The sequence below is a fragment of the Zingiber officinale genome, chromosome 11B (assembly GCF_018446385.1).
Source record: "Zingiber officinale cultivar Zhangliang chromosome 11B, Zo_v1.1, whole genome shotgun sequence".
Lineage (NCBI taxonomy): Eukaryota > Viridiplantae > Streptophyta > Magnoliopsida > Zingiberales > Zingiberaceae > Zingiber > Zingiber officinale.
This window is the reverse complement of record NC_056007.1, coordinates 79,564,110-79,572,894: the sequence shown is the minus strand read 5'-3', so window position 1 is coordinate 79,572,894 and position 8,785 is coordinate 79,564,110. Positions and strand designations below refer to the sequence as shown.

The following is an 8,785-nucleotide window of genomic DNA, read 5'->3' as shown; positions in this document are numbered from 1 at the left end:
TTGAATCGATCAACTCATCGATCCAAGAAAAGTTGAATCGATCAACTAATCGATTCTGTGAGCTTCTGCTCACGAGAGCACCCAGTTCAATCGATTGCTTGATCGATTGAATTCTCCCAATCAATCGGTTGATCAATTGAATTTTTAAAATCGAATTTCAGCCGAAATTCAAAAATACCCCAATAATTCTATAAAATTTTAAACATCATGAAGATTCCTGTAGACATTATTTAAGACATATACTATCAAGAAAAAATAGTTTTCTAAGAAAATACTTATTATTTTCAAAGATTGACACAAACTTGAAAACTTCAATATTTTCTTCTAGTTTGTATTTAACTTTTCAATGGTGATTACTATTAAAAGATAGCCTTTACCAAGGTTTTACAAAGTATATTAAAAATGATTTTCAAAACTAATTTCCAACCATGCTCTTTGGGCTCAATTCACATAACTTGTATATTAACTTTCCAAATGATTGGATAACACATAACTATGTGTTTTGATGAAATTAAAAATTCAAAAAGATGTACTAAATCAACATCTTGAGTTTTGTTCATTATTCTAACATCTCACTTGTATCTAAGGTGCACTAAAATATATATAAGTCAACTTATAGTTTTTGTGAGATATAGATTTTGATTTTACCCTAAACTAAGGATCATTCATATCTATCTAGGTATTTTAATTTATGAGTATCCACCTATGATGTCACTTGTTGATAAAATCCTATACCATTTGTTGGTAAATAGCATTATCCTTAATTACAAGGAATTTAAAATAATGCATGATAATTTATAGCATATATCAAAAAGAATAATTTTCAAAAGAAAACATACTATTGCTACATGTTGTATGTATGACATGACATGGTATTTTTATTTATTTTTCATAATAAGTATGAATACAAAATATGATGTCATGACATATGATGGGCAAACAAAGCATGACAATTTAGCATAAATAAATATACTTAGATTATCTATCTAAGTATCCTTAAATAATTTGCTAGATTTAAGGAAATCATCCTAGATTGCCCTTATCCCCCTAAGTAAATACTAAAATCCCAACTTGGCATTTCTTTTGCTTTTTTCCTAATTGTGCCAATTCAAATTAAGCTCAATTTCTTAAATTTTGACACATTTACTCTTCTAAAGAATAACCAATATAATCCATTTCATTTTCAAGGAATACTACTACCTTGAAAATGCTCTCCAAGTGTCAACTTCATCAAGATTGGGTTAACTATCTTTCCAATTAGAGTTGACACTCTTCAAACCCATCTAGGGTGTAGAGAATACACTCGAAACCCAAAACTGATTGATTCTCCTTGGATATTCTAGGTATTCACTAGGGATGACTTCCCTAGATACCTTTCTAATGACCTTCCTAGACTTCTTAGAAGTCTTGGTTACACTTGACTCACTTAGGTCAACTCTAGGAATAGCTTCCCTTGTGACCCTCTTAATGACTTTCTTTGATTTCTTAGAAGTCTTAGTCATATTGGTCTTTTTAAGGTTAATTCTAGGGATGACCTCCCTTGCAACCTTGGTTTAACCTAGACCTAGGTTTAGTTCCATAACTATATGGAACTCTATGATAAGAGGTCACATCCTTCTTAGTCTTAGGTTTGTATCTCAAACCTCTATGGTCATTGGATGACTCTTGATGTCCTAAACCTAGGTTTTGCTCATTTGACCCCTTGAGGATATTTTTCATTCTTTTTAGGGTCTTTTCTAATTTATCAAGTCTTGACCTTGTCTTGACCTTAAGACTTGGTTTTCCATCCTTAAATATTTAGATTTTGATTTTACATTTAGTCCTTGAGCATTTCTATTTCTAGGCGTATATCTAAAATCCCTAGAATTTTTACCTAGATTGTTATCTACCTTCCTAACCTTAGGTGAGGTAGACTTGGCATGAAGAGCTACATATTTTTATTTGATCCTATCATGCCCTCTATCTTCATGATAAATAGCATTGAAATGATATAAATTATTTCTAGCATGCTTTTTATCATGGGTTAAAGGAATTGACTCAATAAATAATACCTTGAGTTTTCCCTTTGAAGCTCCCCTTTGACTTGAGCTTCCTCCTTTAACTTTGGTCGGTTTCCTTCGCTTAGGACATTGACTCCGATAATGTCCTCTTTGATTGCACAAGAAACATACAATATATTCCTTGCTCTTCCTTGTTACAGGACCAACCTTCTTGGGCTTCTCCATGCCCTTTGGTGTCACTTGACCTTTCTTCTTGGTCAACTTAAGGCACTTGTTTTTGTAATGCCCTTTCTCTCTGCACTCAAAGAAAATAATATATTTTTTATTATTGCTAATTGAAATTTCTATACCTTTGCTTGTAGGGGTGGCATGTGATCCTCTATTTGATTTTTCTTGACTTGTGGAGGTGGCATCATCTTCCTCTCCATTTGACCCAGATGTAGAAGCTTCTTCTTGCTCTGGCGTCAATGAACGATGCTCTCCCTCAATCCTAGAGGCAGAGGCTTCTTATTGTTTATCCTCTTGCACATTGAACAAAGAGTATGCTCCCTCTTTGCCTTTTTCGTTGCCCTCCATTGAGGATGAACCTTTTTCGACTTCTTCTTCTTCTGATGTTGAGCACCTCTCAGCCTCAGAGTTATCTTCTTCTTGATCCAATGAGTTGGTCACTTTGGATTTGTCTTGATTTAGTGTAGTGGAGGTTTCTTCATGAATTCTTGCCAACTTGCTTCAAAGCTCCTTGGCATCTTTGCATTCTCCAATCTTGCATAAAATTGTGCTTGACAATAAACTAACCAATAGTTTGGTTACCTTCTCATTTGCCTCACACCTTTGAATTTGCTCCTTGCTCCATTTACTTTTCTTGAGGATTTTACCTTTTGAATCTGTTGGAGCTTCAAATACCTCTATTAGAGCAAACTATTGCTCTATCTCCATCATGAAGAAGTTTTTGATTCTTGATTTCCAGGAATTGAAGCTTGTCGATGTGAATGGCGGAGGCATTCTTATGTCGAATCCGAGTCCATCTCGGAAATACATTTGAAGTTGAACCTTTTGAAATATTTAACTTGTTGACTTTAGTGCTTCAACTTCTTCTTCCTCTAGCTCGTTGTCCTTCTCGTGATGATTTTGATGAAGAGTGATCTCGCTCTGATACCACTTGTTGGATCTCTTATGGAGCTAGAGGGGGGGAGGGTGAATAGCTCGTCGCACTCATTCACTTGCTTCGTAGATGATGATGTTACAGCGAAAAACCTCACAGCAAGCTCACAACACTAACACTATAATTTACTTGGTATCCACCTCAAGAAGAGGTGACTAATCCAAGGAACCACATACATAAGCACTCTCCACTGTGAAAAATACTCTTTCTCAGTAACTACCGGAGGTGGAGAAACCTCGTATAAACTCACACAGACATAAAACTCAAAACAAGAAGTAAAAGTAAACAATACATTGAATAACCTCTCTTGTTCTATCTTATGTAGCTTGTAGAGCCTCTTGACTATTGGAAGTGTAGTAGCACTTGTCCCCAAGATGCTCCAAGAACTGGTGGAAGATTCGTGAGCTCAGTGGAGAAGAATCGGGAGAGATCTTCGTGTAAGCGCTGCCTCATTTGAACTCGTTGTCACCTTTATATTCCACAATCTAGGGCTCCCAATCGATTGAGCTTCCTCCCAATCGATTGCCACGTCAGATTCCAGCAATCCCAGCCATCCAAAACCTGTATTCTGCGCAACAATCATATCCCAATCGATCGATCGACTAATCGATTCAGAGTGCCTCTGTGCTCACGCTAGAAAAGTCCTGAATCGATTGACCGATCGATTCAGACTTCCTCGCATTCCTACGAGAAATCTAGCCCTAATCGATTGACTGATCGATTAGCATGACTCAATCAATCGATTGATTGATTGAGAACCTTTCTGTGCTTGCGAGAAGGTCTCCCCAATCGATTGACTAATAGATTGGGCTGCTTTCACTAGCAGCACACTCCCAATCGATCGATTGATCAATTGGGCTTTAGTTCAATTAATTACCTGATTGATTGACCAACCCTAACTTGTTTAACTCAAGTCTAGGATTCTCAAATCCAACATCTAGTCAACCTTGACCTATTTGGACTCCTCATTGCCTAGTATTTGGTCAACCTTAACCTGCTGGGACTACTTCACCAAGTATCTGGTAAATCTCTTAACCCACTTGGACTTTAATCCTTGTGCCAAGTATCCGGTCGATCATTTGACCTACTTGAAATTTCAATCACCAGATGTCTGGTCATTCTTAATCCACCTGGATTTCCATTGTCTGACTTCACTCATTAGGATATTCTTACAGCCCAACTTCACTCACTAGGTCTTTCACCCGGCTTCACTCACCAGGATTTTCTCACTGTCTATCTTCACTCACCAGGATTTTCTCACTACCTAGCTTCACTCACCAGGACTTTTCTTCTACCTGGCGTTTCAACATCAACTATCTGGTCAACAATGACCCACTTGGATTTTCCTCTTTTGCCAGCCTTCTCATTGGACTTATCCTTGTCTAACCTCCAGTTAGGACTTTCTCAATCAAGTATCCGGTCAACCTTGACCTATTTGACTCTTCTCATTGTCAACCTGGTCTACCTTGATCAATCTCTCCAAACAGACAATTGCTCCTGCAATCTCCATACATAGTCAAAACAATCTTCATATATTGTCAAGCATCGAAACTCACACATTACGACTCAAGCTGGGCCAATTCAAACTTAGTCAACCTAATCAACTTTGACTAAGGGGAATTGCACCAACACTATCATGGAATCTATTTATCGAGATGATAATTGTAAGTGGAAAATTCATGCCGCCATGGAAAATTGGAGCGATCGTTGGGGGATTTTTTGCGATCATGATGGCGCTTGGGGCAGGGCTTTGTGTGTGGCTGAAGATGAGGAAGGATGCTACCGCCAATAGCAGCAACCACTGTTATTGGGGGGCTCTAAAGAGCCTACTGGGGATGCCGAGGGAGTTCGAGTTCAAGGACCTCGACAAAGCGATCAACAATTTCGACAAGAAAATGAAGCTAGGGAAAGGGGGCTTTGACGAGGTGTACCGGGGCATGTTGCCTGGGGAGAACAAGCAGGTTGTCGTGAAGCGATTCTCTAGAGGTGGCACCTTCGCTCCAAATGACTTCCTCAAGGAACTCACCATCATCAACCGCCTTCGCCATAAGAACCTCATCCCCCTTGTTGGCGAGTTCTTCTTGCCCGCCCTATTTCATTGTCCAGTTCTATTCCTCCAATTTTCACTCTATTAGTTACCCGATTCGATCATTAATTTCATTTGTGCTGCAAATTATTCTTCTAACGTTGGTGGTTTCTCAAGCACATCAAAACAACTTTATCCCATTATCATTTGAAAAAACTTTGATTTGAATTTAACTTTTCTCATCTCTCTATATGAGATCCTAGCAATCTTTATCATATAAAGAATATTTGACTCTATTATGTTGTGCTTGCTTATCATCCAAGTCTTTCATGATTTGCTGGTGTTCTCTTTTGTTGATTTGTAGCTGATACACTATTTTTAAGGTACCATTTATCTACTTGTTTTTAATCTAATCTCTATTTTTTACTACAATAATATCTCCATGGTTTCTACTAATCTATCTCTACATGCAAACACCCTTTGAAGAAGTGACAGAAATATTTGTTGGTCGTAGGGTTTTCCTACAAAAAGGTTTTGCTTATGTTGTGATGCATCAGGTCCATGTTAAATTTATCTTTATACTTTCAAACTCTATAAGATGTGATTATAACTTTATACTTGTTCAGAACTTTTTTTTCAAGTTGTATCCCTTGTCACCACTCAATTCCGAAGCAATCTCTCAAAGTCCCTTGTCTTAACCAACAGGTAATTGTTCTATGTTCATATTCAATTAACTATCTAAAAATAATAATATTTTTTAACAATACACGTGTAAATGTCTGAGCTTTCATCTGAAGTCTTTGAAACTCCATAAGATGTTATTATAACTGTATATTTGTTTGGAACTATTTTTTAGGTTGTGTCCCTTATTGTCACTCAATTTCAAAGTAATATTTCAAAGTCCTTTGTCTTAACCAACAGTTAATTGTTCATATAATTTAAATTCAACATTGCATTTGTTGGGATTGTCATTGCTATCGAGAATAGTTGCTTGTGCGATTTGATAATTTTAATTTTTGCTTGCTACATACCTATGATATTAGATCAAATCAAAAGAAAGATATAAAAGAGAAGCGTGATGATGGGTGCTCACTATTATTATTATTATTTTATTTTTATATTTAGATCTTCAAGCTTTATAAATCTTGTGATTTTTTATCGTGACAAACATGGTGTGAGTTCTTTGCAGAAAATGGATATCAACCATTAGAGACACAGAAAGAGACAGGCTAGCCTAAAAATGTGTTAGAATATTGTTAGTTAGACTATTGCTAGTTAATCAAATGTGTTGAAGTATTTATGATTGTTGAAGTATTTATTGCAGGCTAAAAATTCTGTTGAAATATCTTTGAAGGACATTAACAAGCTAGCTAGCTAGTAGTTCAAAACCTCTTTGCATGTGCCATTTATTTGATAAGGTGATGGATCTCCAGTATTTTGTTATAAATCTGTTGTCTACTTTAACCTTAGCAGCTATGTAGTTCTTGTAGTTAAGAGAAACTCACCATTTAAAGCATGGAGGAAGAATGCAACTTGGACTTTTCTTGAAGGTATTTTTATTCAACTGTTGCATGCGGTGGTCTGTTTTTAAAATGAAATTGTGCCATGAACATCAGCTTGACATTTCTTTTTCTATTATAGCTTTGACTCAAACTTACCATCTTGTTGCAAAACCTTTTCAATTTGCAAGGTGTAGGCTTAAGACTGGAAGATGATGCTCTTCTTTTCTGGAAAGCAAAGTTCTCTTAGAATGTCCTACAAATTGTTTTCTTTTTCAATTTTACTTTTGTATTTTATTCATTCAGGTAAACTACTACATCAGAGATGCAATTTCTTAATATACTATAATATGATGAAGGGCAATGGTTCCTCACTTGAAACTAGCAATCAACTAATTTATGAAGAATTAATCTCTAACATTGGAATGCTCGATCGATTCTTGATCATGTAGATCGAGCAAATGCATATTAATTATGTGAACTTGCTTATTGTCTTGAGTTTAATATATTGATTATGTGAGTTGTTTCATCTTAATTATAATGTAATATTTTTCATCCTCACAGATGAATGTGGAAAGAAACTGAAAGTGGAGTTTTTATTTTGCTAAGAAAGATACTTATATATTTCTGAGAAGATGTAATATTACCAGAAAGATTTAATCCAAAAAGCTAGATATATTAGAATTAATATATATGTCTAGTAGGTAGGATTTTTGCTTTTATATAAACTTAACATGTATCCAAAGTTTGTAGATTATGTCTACCTATTTTCATTTTGAATTGTATGACACACATCTGGTTCAATAATAAGAAGATTAATTAGTTGTACCTTCATGGTATTTTAATTGTTATTATTTATAAGGGTTTAATTAAGTAATTCGTGATATAAATATAATAGATGATGCTTTTGTAAATAGAAAAAATAATGTTTTTTATGTGTTGCAAAAGTTTTATCTTTGCAACAAACGATAACACCTTTTAAGCATTGTAAAAATATTGTCTTTGCAAAAAGAAAAATGACAGTTTTTTAAATGTTTCAAAAGCATTATTTTTGTAAAAAAAATAACACTTTTTAAGCGTTGTCTTTGAATAGACTTTTAACAACAATGCTTTAAACAATGTTTTTTTTAGCCACATAGACAACGCATAAAAAGTGTTGTCTTTCAGCTTTTTTCTTGTAGTGTGGGTCAATGATTGCATAAGTTTAATGAAGTAGATCAATTGATTCAATTGGTTTAGGTATGAGCAAATGATAATTTGGTCATTTAATGGGTTAATTTACAAGTTAGTGAACACAGTTAGTTGGCTTAACCAAGGATTCGAATTACTAACTTAAAGATTAACTAATAAGTTGATTAATTAATCAATAGAGTTTAATTATTGATTAATAGACTCTTAGGATTTTTGCGCCCTATATTCATAGGATTTAAGTTCAATGTAACCTTCGGACTTAAAGACGGATAGGACACTCTACATTAGAGGTGGATAGTTCTTGCTTACCTTCTTTAGATTTTTGACCTTAATGCATGATTATGTTATTTGCGTTGCTTGTGTGGTAGCTATTTTTACCTTGATATCTATTTTATATTACTTCTTTAGCTTGACCTTATATTGCTTGATCTTGTATTTTGATCTATTTTAATATATATGCATAACTTGTTATTCATGCTTGTGTTGGTTATACATGTAGGATATTACCATACCATAGTGTAGTTGTCATCATATGCTCATGCATTTATACCGTATTATATGATTATATATTTAGGCTCATACCTATATGCGTTATATACTATATTGTAGCAAGTGGTAGAGTATTCTACTAGGTTGTCTGTTTCGAGCTACCATCGTGACTACTTGATTATGACCTCGTTGTTTTAGGGTATTTATGATGATTCCATAGAATTAGTTGAGATGTTACGACTAGATGACTAGTATTCTTTAGATGAGATTGGTTGACTATTTTGCTTGTTGTTGTTATACTTGCATGTATCTTAACTACCCACGAGACATCCGTGGTAACAAGTTTACGTGTAGTCTGTAGCTAGATAGCTACGTGTATACCCTGTCTACCCATGAAACATCTGTGATAACAAGTTTA

The 8,785-nt window shown here is 34.9% G+C and overlaps 1 long non-coding RNA gene across 1 annotated transcript; it reads left to right on the top strand.

Annotated features, from left to right (window-relative positions):
• Nucleotides 1-4,918: 4,918 nt before the first annotated feature.
• Nucleotides 4,919-7,061, top strand: LOC122035021. The gene is made up of 3 exons (XR_006126861.1): nucleotides 4,919-6,606; nucleotides 6,679-6,738; nucleotides 6,879-7,061. It is a non-coding gene; the product is annotated as an uncharacterized LOC122035021 (long non-coding RNA).
• The last annotated feature ends 1,724 nt before the right edge of the window (nucleotides 7,062-8,785 follow it).